The 14,376-nt window shown below is 40.9% G+C and overlaps 1 protein-coding gene across 2 annotated transcripts in view; it reads right to left on the bottom strand.

Annotated features, from left to right (window-relative positions):
• adarb2 (adenosine deaminase RNA specific B2 (inactive)) overlaps nucleotides 1-14,376 on the bottom strand; it is a 799,330-nt gene that overhangs the window by 247,489 nt on the left and 537,465 nt on the right. The window lies entirely within an intron of this gene.

Raw genomic sequence — 14,376 nt, 5'->3', positions numbered from 1 at the left:
TGGCCAGTGAACCTGCCAGGATCTAGCACAGCATTTGGAAATATACGGACCTGCAGATGCTGGAAATCTGAAATAAAAACTGAGAATGCTGGAAACAATCAGCAAGTCAGACAACGTCCGTGGAAAGAGAAATGGAGATAAATTTTCAAGTCAAAGACCCGTCATTGGGACTTCCAACTCAGAGATTTGATTGGTTATGAGTTCCTGCCATATCAGGTAAGCAACTTCCAGCAACACACACAAAATGCTGGTGGAACGCAGCAGACCAGGCAGCATCTATAGGAAGAAACACCATATGAGAAGTTCTGCTTCAGTTCTCTTTCTTGTCGCCTTTATCATTCTTCTCTTCTTTCTCTTCAGCTACAGAGCCATCCCTAATTACCACAGCAAAAGAAGTCATTCAGCACATTTTGTGCCCAGGTTAGCCTCTTGCTATGTGCTATTCAAAACTAAATCCACTCCTCCATTAGACATCTTTCTTCCTCTCTTTTTAAAGCTCATCTGCTTTCTGTTCAGCAACTACAAATCTTTTCTCATCTCCATTATTTGGCCCTTATAACTCTCTACACGTCAATCCACAGTGAGGAAAATTGCCGAATTGTCAACCACATTTTCCTGATTCCCCAGCCATAGAAGATAGCTTCTCTTAATCTGTCCGATAATAATAACCTTCATAATTAAAATTACAATTAACTCTACTTCACTGGATATAATCTCTTTTTACAGAGTTTGACTTTCCTGGCATCACGCCGGCAGATCAATTGTGCCTTTCATCTCTTTTACTAACCTTTTGATTCCTAGACAGCCGGGATTACCACAGTGCTCTCTCAGTAGCTTGGCTATGTCATGTGCACATCCAATCCTCAATATATTCTTTCCCTTTTACTCTCACAGTTTAACCCTTGATTTGCCCATCAGTCACCTTTACCAGGTACAAACAGTAGCTCCTCTTTACACTCTGTCACAGTTTATTTAGCACCCTTCTTTATTTACCCATTTGCAATAATTCTCTATTTTCTAGCTTTACTTTGACTTTCACCAATCCACGTTTACAGGGCTCAATCCACAAGCATTTCAACTTGCCTATATGAGTGAAGCTCCAATAATTCCTCCATCCAGGGTACAGCCAGCCTGATAACCCATCTGCAACCCTGCAGATTTGCCCTTTTTACCCTGGTGCACATAGCAGCAAGATCCATTATATACACTGCAAAACCACAACCTCTATCACTGTAAAGACAAGGCCAGCAGGAGCCTTGGAACACCGTCATCTGCAGGTTCCCCTCTGAGTCTTACATAATCTTGTCTTGGAAATACCATTCCTTAAGCATTGATGGCTCTGAAGTCTGTAATACCCTCCCCACTGGCAGTGCAGGAATGACAACAGAAACTCAAGAAAGGGGCTCATCAGCATTACGTTCTCCAAGAGAGCTGGTGATCTGCAATAAAAACTGGCCCTGTCAGCAACAGCCAGGTTCAGAGAAACATAGAAACATAGAAAACCTACAGCACAATACAAGCACTTCAGCCCAGAAAGTTGTGCCGAACATGTCCCCACCTTAGAAATTACTAGGCTTACCCATAGCCCTCTATTTTACTAAGCTCCATGTACCTATCCAAAAGTCTCTTAAAAGACCCTATTGTATCCGCCTCCACCACCGTTGCCAGCAGCCCAATCCACGCACTCACCACTCTCTGAGTAAAAAAAACTTATCCCTGACATCTCCTTTGTACCTACTCCCCAACACCTTAAACCTGTGTCCTCTTGTGGCAGCCATTTTAGCCCTGGGAAAAAGCTTCTGACTATCCCCACAATCAATGCCTCTCATCATCTTATACACCTCTATCAGGTCATCTCTCATCCTCTGTCACTCCAAGGAGAAAAGGCCGAGTTCACTCAACCTATTCTCATAAGGCATGCTCCCCAATCCAGGCAACATCCTTGTAAATCTCCTCTGCACCCGTTCTATAGTTTCCACATCCTTCCTGTAGTGAGGCGACCAGAACTGAGCACAGTACTCCAAGTGGGGTCTGACCAGGGTCCTATATAGCTGCAACATCACCTCTCGGCTCCTAAATTCAATTCCACTGTTAATGAAGGCCAATACACCATACGCCTTCTTAACCACTGAGTCAACCTGCGCAGCTGCTTTGAATGTCCTGTGGACTCCGACCCCAAGATCCCTCTGATCCTCCACACTGCCAAGAGTCTTACCATTAATACTATATTCAGAAAAAAGAACCCGAATATTCTTTACATAGAACATAGCACAGTTCGAGACATTCAGCCCATGATGCTCTACCGGCATTTTAGATAGATAGATAGATAGATTTCCCAAAGGAAATTACAGTGTCCCAGTAGCACTACAAGTGCACAGCTATACAAATATTAGAAGAAAAGTAAGAAAGAATAAAAAATAAGTAACGTCAAACAGTCCAACAGGAGGGGGTCATCACTTTCCTGGCTAAAGGTTCACTCGTTATTGATCCTAATGGCCGAGATAAGAATGACCTCTTTAGAGCAGCGTAGTTGTCTTAGTCTATGACTTAAAGTGTTCCTCTGTTCAGCCAAGGTGGCATGCAAGGGTGAGAAACATTGTTCAGAATTGTCAGGATTTTCCATAGGGTCTTTTGTTCTACCATGGCCTTCAGTGTGACCATTTTGCCTCCTATAACAGAGCCAGCCTTTCTAATCAGTTTACTGAGCCTGTTGGCATCGCCTGTGTTGATGCATTGCCCCAGCACACAACCGCATAGAAGATTGTACAGGCAACAACAGACTGGTAGAACTTGTGAGGCAGAGGCCTGTATACTCCAAAGGACCTCAGTCTCCTCAGGAAGTAGAGGTGACCCTGGTCCTTCTTGTACACAGCCTCTGTGTTGGTGCTTCACTCAAGTCTGTCATCCAGGTGCACCCCCAGGTACTTGTAGGTCCTCATCATCAATAGTAAGAGGGACAGTGCAGGCTTAGTCTTCCTAAAGTCCATCACCATCACCATCCCCTTTGTCTTACTGATGTTGAGCTACAGATAATTCAGATTGCACCATTTGACATAGTCCTCCACCAGGGCCCTGTATTTGTCCTCCCCTTATACACCCAGTATTGCTATCATCAGAGAATTTCTGTAGATAACATGACTCAGTGTTGTACCTATGCCAAGATCAATCTAACCTTTTCCTCCCTTCATTTTTATTTTATCCATGCACCTACCTAAGAATCTCTTAAATGCCTCTAATGTACTGTATCTGCCTCCATAACCCACTGGCAGTGAGTTTCATGCACCTGTCATTCTCTATGTAAAAAAACCTACCTCTCACATCTTCCCTATACTTTCCTCCAATCACCTTAACATTATGCTGTTTTGAGCTAGCCATTGCTGCCCAAGGAAAAGGTTGTTGGCTGTCCACTCTATCTCTGCCTCTTATCATCTTAAGCACCTCTATCAAGTCACCTGCTCAAAGAGAAAAATCCTAGATTGCTCAAATTTTTCTCATTAGAAAAAGTTCTCTAATTCAGGCTGCTTCCTGGCAAGATTCCTCTTCACCCTCTCTAAAGGTTCCACATCCTTTCTATAACAAGGCAACCAGAACTGAGCACAATACTGTGGTTGAACCAAAGTTTTCTAGACCATACATATTTTTCTCAAAAATTCTCTTTTTGTCTTGACTTTAATAGATGTCTACTTTTACCAAATTTAACACTGTAATTTAACTCTTGAAATGTTTACCTATTCCTTATTTCCAAGACAAGCAGTAGGATTACAGTGCATTAGTGCAATGGAGAGCTAACGATTCAGGTAATTGGTGATCCAATATTAGCACTCTTTCCCCTCTAACATTGCCTGACCTGTTGAATATTTTGAGCTTTCTCTATTTTTGTTTTGGATTTCCAGCATCTGCAATTTTTTGTTGTTGTTGTGGTTTTCCTTCAAATATATTTAGCTACTTATTTCCGTACTAGTTCTCTAGTAGGTTTGATATCTTTCAAAATACTAGCATGACATTACAACCTTAAGTCAGAAATAAATGTAAAAATAGAGCAGATACTGTTAATTTGAAATAAAAACAGAAACTGCTGTAAGTTCTGAACAGGTCTCTCAGCATCTTTGGAGAGAGAAACATTTCAGCACAATCACATTTCTGTAGAAACTCTGATGAAATATTAATTCTGTTCTTTCCACAGATGCTGCCTGATCTGTTGAGCACTTCCAGCACTTTGTTTCTACTTTAGATTTAAAGTTTCTATGTTTGTTTGCTTTATGATTACTGTTAGATGTGTACTATTTCTATCCAGGAATGACTACCTTAAATAAATTCCCCTCCTCTCACTGACAGGATTTCCTTTTGTCTTTTTACCTTGTTCAGCATAATTAGCTTTTATTTCCCTTCATGTTTCAATAAAGAGTTGACCAGAACTTACTTTCAGAGCCATAACACTCCCATGAAAAATTAAGTTTTACCAGTAAATTTACTGCAACTTTGTATTTTCTAAATTTGTAAAACTTGCTCTCTTCCCACTGCTGCCATCAGGAAGAAGGTATGGGAACCTCAGGATCCACACCTCTGGGTTCAGGAACAGTTATTACCCCTCAACCATCAGGGTCTTGAATCAGAGGGGATAACTTCACTCACCTTCATTCATCCCACAACCTATGGTCTCACTTTCAAAGACTCTTCACCTTATGTTCTCGATATTTATTGCTTATTTATTTATTACTATTTTTGTCTTTTGTATTTGCAGAGTTTCTTGCCTTTTGCACGTTGATTGTCCATCCTTTTGGGAGCGATCTTTCACTGATTCCCTTGTGTTTCCTGGATATACTGTGCACGTCCGCAAGAAAATGAATCTCAGGGTTGTATATGGTGACATTTACAGTATAAACTTCCATTATAAATTTACTTTGAACTTTGAACATTGAAGGAGTACAGGAATTATTCAATTTACAAGTGTTCAGTGTATGAATTCTTACTTAGAAGCAGTTGAATTTTTTGGCTATAACCATTAGTGTATCTTTCTTTGTATGCATAGTGATATATTGCTCCATTATGCCTACAGTACATTTCCCCTAGATTTTCCAATTACCAAAATTCCACTTAGCAAGTTTTTTCTTTACTGAAATTGAAGCAGGCTGGAGGACAGCTTCTAACCTGCTGTTAAGAGACTCTTAAATGGAGCTCTTGTGTGATAAAGATGAGCTCTTTACCTGTTTACCTCTCAATCTCCCTCGTCGTAACTCTTGCACCTTGTTACCCACCTGCACTTCATTTTCACTGTAATCGTAAGACTATATTCTGCATTCTGTTATTGTTTTTCCATTCGTGCTACCGTGATACCCTTACTGTATGTTTCGAAATGATCTGTACGGAAGACATGCAAAACTAAACGTCACAATGCATCTCTGTAATTGTGACAACAATAAACCAATTACTTGTGCTGGACTTCACCGCTATGGACATGAAACATTCAAAGCGCTGTGCCGTACTTACTGGCTCACAACTGCTTCATTTGCAAATTCGTCTCCCCAGGATTTGTTTCATCGTATGCATAATGAAATGTCCAGACTTGGGACTGTCCTGTCAAGAGACAGAAATTAACTCATTTCTGTACTTCCTGCCATTAGTAGTCAGCCTCCAAACACAGGAGATTTCATTGCCCCTACAAAATCAAGACAACTCTGTGTTAGCTGGCAGCTTCCCAGAGAGGAGTGTGGCCTTGATCTAAGTAACAGTTATGGCCATAGAGATTTCTGTCTCTTCAGGTATCTCTCCCTAGAAGGGAAACTGACCCAAACACAGTAAAATGTCATCAAGCTCAAACCAAAGCTCAATTTCTCTTATCTGCTGAATATTGCCCTACCAGCTGAGTATTTCCAGAATTTTCTGTATTTATTTCAGATTTTCATTTTCAACAACACTTGTGAAAAGGAATCATGCAATCTCTATGAGTACCACAATGTATCGGGATTAACAATAGGAAGGAAGGCCTTGTATTAAAACATTTGTTACTTTGCGTTAATAGCTTAGAACAACAATGGCAGGTAGGTAATACTAATCACAAAATACACTGCAGATGCTGCGGTCAAATCAACACATACAAACAAGCTGGATGAACTCAGCAGGTTGGGCAGCATCCGTTGAAACGAGCAGTCAACGTTTTGGGCCGAGACTCTTCGTCAGGACTAACGTTTGCCTTTGGCAACCAGTCATATCTATTGTGAGATGCAGGCTGGAGAAAACAGACGCGTTCTATGGCCTTCACTCAATTAAAACAAATAAATGGAAAATCAGATAAAGCCGAGAAAGTGGGAAATTTGCTCTGCCAGTGGTTTAGCTAAATATTTGAAAGCGGGTAATTAAGGACTACAGGGAACCGGGGTAGAAGAGGAGGTGAGGCTTAGGACAGATCATACTGAATGGAGAGGCAGGCTTTAAGGGTCGGGGGTCCTACACCTGGCCCTTATTTTCTTATGTAGCTCTCTGCTGGCTGGTATGGGATCAAGAGTTTAATTTACCCTCCCAGTGGGTAAGTGTGCATTGGAGAAACACCTCTGAATTTCAGGAAGAGCAGTGTTCTTTGATTAAATAAAGCTAAAGATAACCACTGCCAAATTCCACAACTTGGGAGGCTGTAATGAGGAAATGGGGAAACATAAATCCAAAACCCACAGGCAAAGTGAGAGTAAGAAACAAGGAATACATTTGCTGTTTCCTGAGGCCCATTAAATATCCGGATTGTATTACTTTTATCTAAGTATTTCTGAGTTGGATAAATCCTTCCAGAATAGTATTTGTGCATGAAAATCCCAGAGTCAGAATTTGTCTGGTGTACAAAATGCAAAATCCTGCAGATGCCAGAAATATGAAGCAGTTGAAGCACCTGCTTCAGAAATGCATCAATCATACCAGCACACAAGGACAGCAGGTTGAGCTGCCCCATGACTATCGCCCAGTTCCACTCACATCTACTGTGAAGAAGTGCTTTGAGAGGTTGGTCATGGCCAGTATCAACTGCCTAATCCATAGCAATTTGCCTACCGCAATTATAGGTCTAAAGCTGATGCAATATCACTGGCTCTCCACTAGGCCTTAGATCACCTGGACAACAGCAATACCTACATTAGGCTGCTGTTTATTGATTACAACTGAGCATTCAACACCAACACACCCTCAATACTAATCAACGAGCTCCAAAATACTGGTCCTCTGTACCTCCTTCTGCAACAGGATCCTTGACTTCCTCATCAGGAGCCCACAGTTGGCATGGATTGGGAATAATCTCCTTGCTGACAATCAACACTGGTGCACCTCAAGGATATGTATTCAGTCCACTACTCTACTCTTTCTACATCCAGGACCATGTGGCTAGGCACAGTTCAAAACTACATCTATAAATTTGCTGATGGCACAACTCCTAGCAGAATTTCTGATGGTGACGAGGAGGCAGACAGGAGTGAGATAGATCAGTTGATTGAGTGGTGTCACAAGAACAGCAACTCTGCACTCAATGTCAGTAAGGCCAAGGCATTGATTGTGGACTCCAGAAAGTGGAGGTCGAGGGAAGACCATGGAGCGGCTGATAATACAGAATCTGAGGCCACAAACCAGGCACGCCCAGGATCCTCTTCAGTTTGCGTATAAGGAGAAGGTGGGAGTGGAGGATGCTATCACGTATTTGCTGCACAAATCACTCTCTCACCTAGATGGGGTCAGTTGTGCTGTGAGGATTACATTCCTTGACTTCTCTAGTGCCTTTAACACCATCCAGCCCAAGATCTTAAGGCACAAACTAACGGAGATGGGAGTAGACTCTCACATGGTGGTGGATTGGATAGTGGACTACTTGACAGATAGACCTCAGTATGTGCGGTTGGGAGACTGTAGGTCTGACACGGTGGTCAGCAGCACAGGAGCGCCGCAGGGAACCGTACTCTCTCCGGTCCTGTTCACCCTGTACACATCAGACTTCCAATATAACTCGGAGTCCTGCCATGTGCAGAAGTTCGCTGATGACACGGCCATAGTGGGGTGTGTCAGGAATGGACAGGAGGAGGAGTATAGGAAACTGATACAGGACTTTGTGATATGGTGCAACTCAAACTACCTGCGTCTCAATATCACCAAGACCAAGGAGATGGTGGTGGACTTTAGGAGATCTAGGCCTCATATGGAGCCAGTGATCATTAATGGAGAATGTGTGGAGCAGGTTAAGACCTACAAGTATCTGGGAGTACAGTTAGACGAGAAGCTAGACTGGACTGCCAACACAGATGCCTTGTGCAGGAAGGCACAGAGTCGACTGTACTTCCTTAGAAGGTTGGCGTCATTCAATGTCTGTAGTGAGATGCTGAAGATGTTCTATAGGTCAGTTGTGGAGAGCGCCCTCTTCTTTGTGGTGGCGTGTTGGGGAGGAAGCATTAAGAAGAGGGACGCCTCACGTCTTAATAAGCTGGTAAGGAAGGCGGGCTCTGTCGTGGGCAAAGTACTGGAGAGTTTAACATCGGTAGCTGAGCGAAGGGCGCTGAGTAGGCTACGGTCAATTATGGATAACTCTGAACATCCTCTACATAGCACCATCCAGAGACAGAGAAGCAGTTTCAGCGACAGGTTACTATCGATGCAATGCTCCTCAGACAGGATGAAGAGGTCAATACTCCCCAATGCCATTAGGCTTTACAATTCTACCGCCAGGACTTAAGAACTTTTTAAAAGCTATTATTAATGCTTTTTGAGATAGTGATTTAGATGCATATCATATTTTTTTTTACTGAGTTAAGTATTGTATGTAATTAGTTTTGCTACAAGAAGTGTATGGGACATTGGAAAAAAAAGTTGAATTTCCCCATGGGGATGAATAAAGTATCTATCTATCTATCTATCTATCTATCGTCCTCATCGAGGGGTCTGCAACGGAAAGAATGGTGGGAGCAGTTTCAAGTTCCTAGGAGTCAGCATCTCTGAAGATGGTGAATATTGGTAGCTCGGTTTGAGGCATTTGATGTTGCAGTGTTCACTGAGCTTAGCAATTAGCTTGCAGCCGCTACATCACCAGTCAAAGTGTCATCCTCAGGGCGCAGATGTTGGTGTTTCTCTCTGGGAGTGCTCTCATTTATATAGCCCCCGTTTGCTTGCCTCCGACCTGATTAATAACCACTTCAGTTGACCTTTGAATTCTATTGGCTCCCGTTGCTTTTGCTCTTAGGGGTTCATAGATGGTGTCCATTTCGATATGTTTGTTTACGGAGTTATCAAGAATACCAGGTTTCTAAAAATTCTCGTGTCTGTTTTGTGTTTGCCTGCACCAGAACTTCTGCAGTGTTCCAGTTAGAGGTCTTCATGTACTGAGGTCAGCAACCAACAGCAACTTTAAGGAAGCTAGCCTCAAGAAGCAAGGTACCAGTAAAGACTACCAACAAAATGATCACCTGTGGAGACTGCAACAAGAACTATGTTGGCGAGACAAGACATAAGCTCTCAGCTTGTTAACGGGAACACAAACTGGTGATACAGGGATGATCCACTGTCGCTGATCTCAGTACATGAAGACTGAGGAGAACGTCACTTTAACTGGATCACCGCGGAGGTTCTGGTGCAGGCAAACACAAAGCAGGGACATGAGAATTTTTAGAAGCATGATTCTCTTCCGATAACTCAGTAAACAAACATATCAAAATGGACGCCATCTACAAATTCCTAAGAGCCAAAAGGTCAACTGAAGAGGTAGGTAATCAGACCTGGAGGCAAGCAAATGGGGGCCTATATAAATGTGAGCACTCCCAGAGAGAAACACCAACAACTGTGCACTGAGGATGTCAACTCTACCGGTGATGAAACGTCCGTAGGCTGATTGTCAAGCCTGGTGAACACTACAACGTCAGATCTCTGAAAACTTGTCCAGGGTCCAAATATTTATGCAAGTACAAATGAATTATGGCAGAGGCTATATTTCATTAGGAGTTTGAAGAGATTTTGTATGTCACCAAAGATTCTAGCAAATTTCTGAAGATGTACCGTGAAGAGCATTCTAACTTATTGCATTATTATCTAGTATGGAGGAGCCACTGCCCAGGATGGGATAAGCTGCAGAGGACTGCAAATTTCTCTGATGCCCATCATGGGCACTAGTGTCTCCAACATCAATGACATTTTCAAAGTACGATGGTTCAAAAAAGCTGGAGCCATCATTAAGAACCACCATTTTCCAGGACATGCCCTGGTGTCATTGCTACCATCAGGGAGGAGGTGCAATATTTTAGGAACAACTTTTTCCTCTCCAACATCAGAATTTTGAAAGGAAATGAACCAACCCATGAATTCTATCTCATTTTTTTTTTGCTCTTTTTCGGCACAACTTACTTAACTAATTTTTTTCTATGTAGATAGTTTTCTTATCGTAATTTATAGATTTTTTATGCATTGCAATCAATGTACTGTTGCCACAAAACAACAAATTTCATGAAATATGCCAGTAATATTAAACCTGATTCTGATTCTGATTCAAAAATGGCAGAAAACATTGGAAATATTCGAGAAATTTTAGATTTTTCTATTACTGCCCAGTGTTGATAAACTATTTGATGATTGCTTTTAAAATCAGAAATCATGAACTAATCCATAAAATAAGAACATTGTTGACTTTTATGAGTAACTGAAGTAACTGGGCTTAAATAGTAAGCCAGCAGTTTGTTCTCAACTGCTTTGCACAAATGCAAGGGGAATTTCTGTCGTAGTGTTGCATACTACTAGGCATTATCATCAAAGTGAATTTGCTAATGGTACTAATTAAACTCTACAGAAAATTTTAATAACTAATATCATGGTGGCAATTTGTAAATTAACCCTTCACTAACCGGGATTAGTCCATTGCTTGTGTAAATTGGAATAGAACACAATAAGCAATATGTGATGGTCTTTCTGTGTCTATAGTTAAGAAAAATAACTCACTAGCTCAGAATTGATAACCCTTACAAAAATGAAACTTAGCAAGAACAACTATTAACATACTAGAGCCAATACTTGAATGTATTATGTATATTAATTGCTTCAATTTACAAGTGTAAATTTTAAAAATCTAGTTAATTAACTGGAATATGTAACAGGATAGAGATAACTTCTCTCAACTTCACTTGCCCCATCACTGAAATGTTCCTACAATCTATGGACTTACTTTCAAGGGCCATTCATTTCATGCTCTCGATATTTATTGCTTATTTATCTATTTATTATTATCAATTTCTTTTTCTAATTGCACAGTTTGTTGACTTTTGCACACTAGTTGAACACCAAGTTGGTGTGATCTTTCATTAATTCTATTATGGTTATTATTCTATTATTAATTTATTGAGAATGCCTACAACAAAATGAATCTCAGGGCTGTATATGTGATACATATGCACTTTGATAATAAATTTACTTTGAACTTTGAACTTAATTAGAAAACTGAGTTTCCTCATTAATTCAGGGATCATATCTCCTGTGTTTATGAAACTCAAATTTGATTGTTAAGCAGTTAGCTTAACAGTAATGTTAATTATGCTTCTATTGACAGATATAGATTTGTTAATTGCAAACTAAAGATTCCTTTATGGCATAATCTACCATATTTCTTTTGTGCATTCTGGAGTGTGTACAGAAGAACCATTCTTACCCAGATAGGATGCTGAACCTACGTCAACATTTATTATTAGCATAAAGTTTGAACTGATATTGTACCTCCTATAATGTTCCACCATTTAATGTATATGTTAACCCAATCATTTCAAATGGTATTCATCTCCAGTACGAGAAGTGGCAAAAATACAGAATTAGGACTTACAAAAAGAAACAGGAATAGAGTTAACAGATCCTTGAGCCTTCTCCATCACTCAATGAGTTGATTGCTGTTCTCACATCCATTTTGCTATTGCATACCAACTCCTTTAGTGCTTCAATGCTGTTGATTTTATCCACAGCCCTCTATAGAGACCCCCAAGGATTTCCAACCAAAAAGAGAATTTTCTTCTCATTAATTCTCAATAGCTATCTAAGACTAGACCTTCTGGTTGTCGAGTCTCCAGCCTGAGGCAGCAAGTTCTTGTCAATACCTTTCAGAATATTGCTTGTCTCATTGAGGTCACTTACTTAGATTTACATTTGTATTTGCTCAGAGATAATGTGTGGACCAGGTCCTTCCAGTCCAATGAACCACGCGGTCAAGCAACCCACCTATTTAACCCTAGCCTAATCGCGAGATAATTTACAATGCAATAGTGTCGCACTAACCATTTCACTACTGTGGCACCCCATGGTATCTTCTGAATTTTTGTTGTCGATTTAATATTTCAGTACTGTATGAATAATATTGTAAATATATTGTTTGATTAATCATTCTTCATTTACATTATTCATTACATAATAAATAAATGAATTGTATACGTCATTATGTCACCACCTCATATGTGAGCGCTTCACTAAGTTGTAGCTTCAAACAGAGAACCAGTCTGCATGCTGCTGATAAAAAATTTCTGAGAATGATGAGAGTGATTAAGGACAGGGTAATCTTGAGACTTACAATGTGGAAACTAACAAGAGACAATCAATATGGCTTATACTGGGAGTGAGTTGCAATTTAATTAAAATGGAATTGAACACTGGCTCGGCTGTTTCAGTCATTTCACAAAATGAGTTTTAATGTCATTTTAAAGATACTGAACAGAAGCCTGCAAAATCAAACTAAGAACTTATACTGTAGAAAATATAACTTCTTTGTGAATGATATTCGTAACTGAGAAATACAACCAAGAAGCCACATTTGGGTTGTGTGAGGTAAAAACAGGAGGGCCAGAATTGTGAGGCTGTGATTGGCTGAGACAACCACAAATTAATGGAACATCCACCCTTCATTTGCATGCCACATGCCCTGCAGTAAAGTAAACTGAAAGCGAATTAAGAAAGGTACTGGAAGGTGCCACAGCAGTGTTCAAGGATGGCAAAGGAAAATTCAAACATATCAAACATTAAGGTCACATCAATCCAGAACTGGAAGAAGATCAATACCCTCTACCCAGGATGGAGGGTATCTTTGCAAACCTTTCTGGAGGGAAACACTTCAGCAAAGTGGACTTGGCTGAGGCCTACCTACAGATGGAGATGGAAGAAGAGTCCAAAGTGTTTCTCGCCATGAACACTCACAAAGGGCTTTATCACTATAAATAGGCTTATTTTTGGAGTAGCAGCTGCACTCTGGCAGGAAGTTGTGGACCAGGTGCTGCAAGGCTGCCCAGGTACTCAGTGTTACCTGGATGACATCATTGTTACCGGTGAGGATGACAAGGACCATCTCCAAAATCTCAAGACAGTGTTAAAAAGATTAGATTATGAGCTCAGAGCATGACGCAACAAGTGTCATTTCTTTGAGCCAAGTATCACTTACTGTGGTCACATCAGGGATTACACAAGTGTGCTGAGAAAATTCAGGCAGAAGTGGATGCCCTAAGGCCAAAGGATATGTCACAGTTGCGGTCATTTTTTGGGATTGTCCATTACAATAAAAGGTTCGTGCCAAACCTGGCTACTGTGCTGTAGCCCTTGAACTTAGTACTACAGATCGGGAAGAAATGGCAATGGACAAAACAGTGTGAGGTAGCTTTCAAAAAGGAAAAGGAAATGGTGATGTCAGACACTACTAACGCATTATGATTCACATTGTTCAGTAACGCTTGCCTATTACACCTTACGATATATGCGCAGTGATGTCACACGTCATGAGTGATGGAAGTGAGCAACCCATAGGTTTTATATCACATTCCCTAACTGCTGCAGAGAAAAGTTACACACAGATTTACAGAGAGGCTTTGAGTCTTGTTTGGGGTGTAAAATGTTTCAGCCAGTACCTGTATGGGAGAGGGTTTTTACCCTCATTACTAATCATCAACCACTAGTGTCCACTTTGAATCCACAGAAGGGTGTTCCACTAACAGCAGCAGCACGAATGCAGAGACAGACTCTGTTTCTTGGAGGACACAATTACAAGATCGAATTCAAGAGCACAAGTAATCATGGAAATGCTGATGGATTGTCCTGTTTACCCTTGCAAAAGGAAATAACTGAAAAGTTTACAAGAGGACAGTCCTCTGGACATACTCCCCCTAATGCAAATTAGAAGTCTCCCTAATACAGCAGAAATGATCCAAAGGGAAACCAGAAATGACTCCATGCTGTCTCAGGAATACATGGCTACACAAAACGGCTGGAATGTGCAGCAGAAATTCCAGTTTTTCCATTTTTTTTTACCAACGTCAGAGTGAACTTGCCGTATGTGGGGATTTAGTGTTGTTGTACCATCCAAAGTTGAGAGCTAAAGTGCTGGAGGAGCTACATGTTGGTCATCTAGGCCTAGTC

Source organism: Hemitrygon akajei, chromosome 8 (assembly GCF_048418815.1).
Source record: "Hemitrygon akajei chromosome 8, sHemAka1.3, whole genome shotgun sequence".
Classification (NCBI taxonomy): Eukaryota; Metazoa; Chordata; class Chondrichthyes; order Myliobatiformes; family Dasyatidae; genus Hemitrygon; species Hemitrygon akajei.
This window is presented reverse-complemented; position numbering and strand designations above follow the sequence as displayed.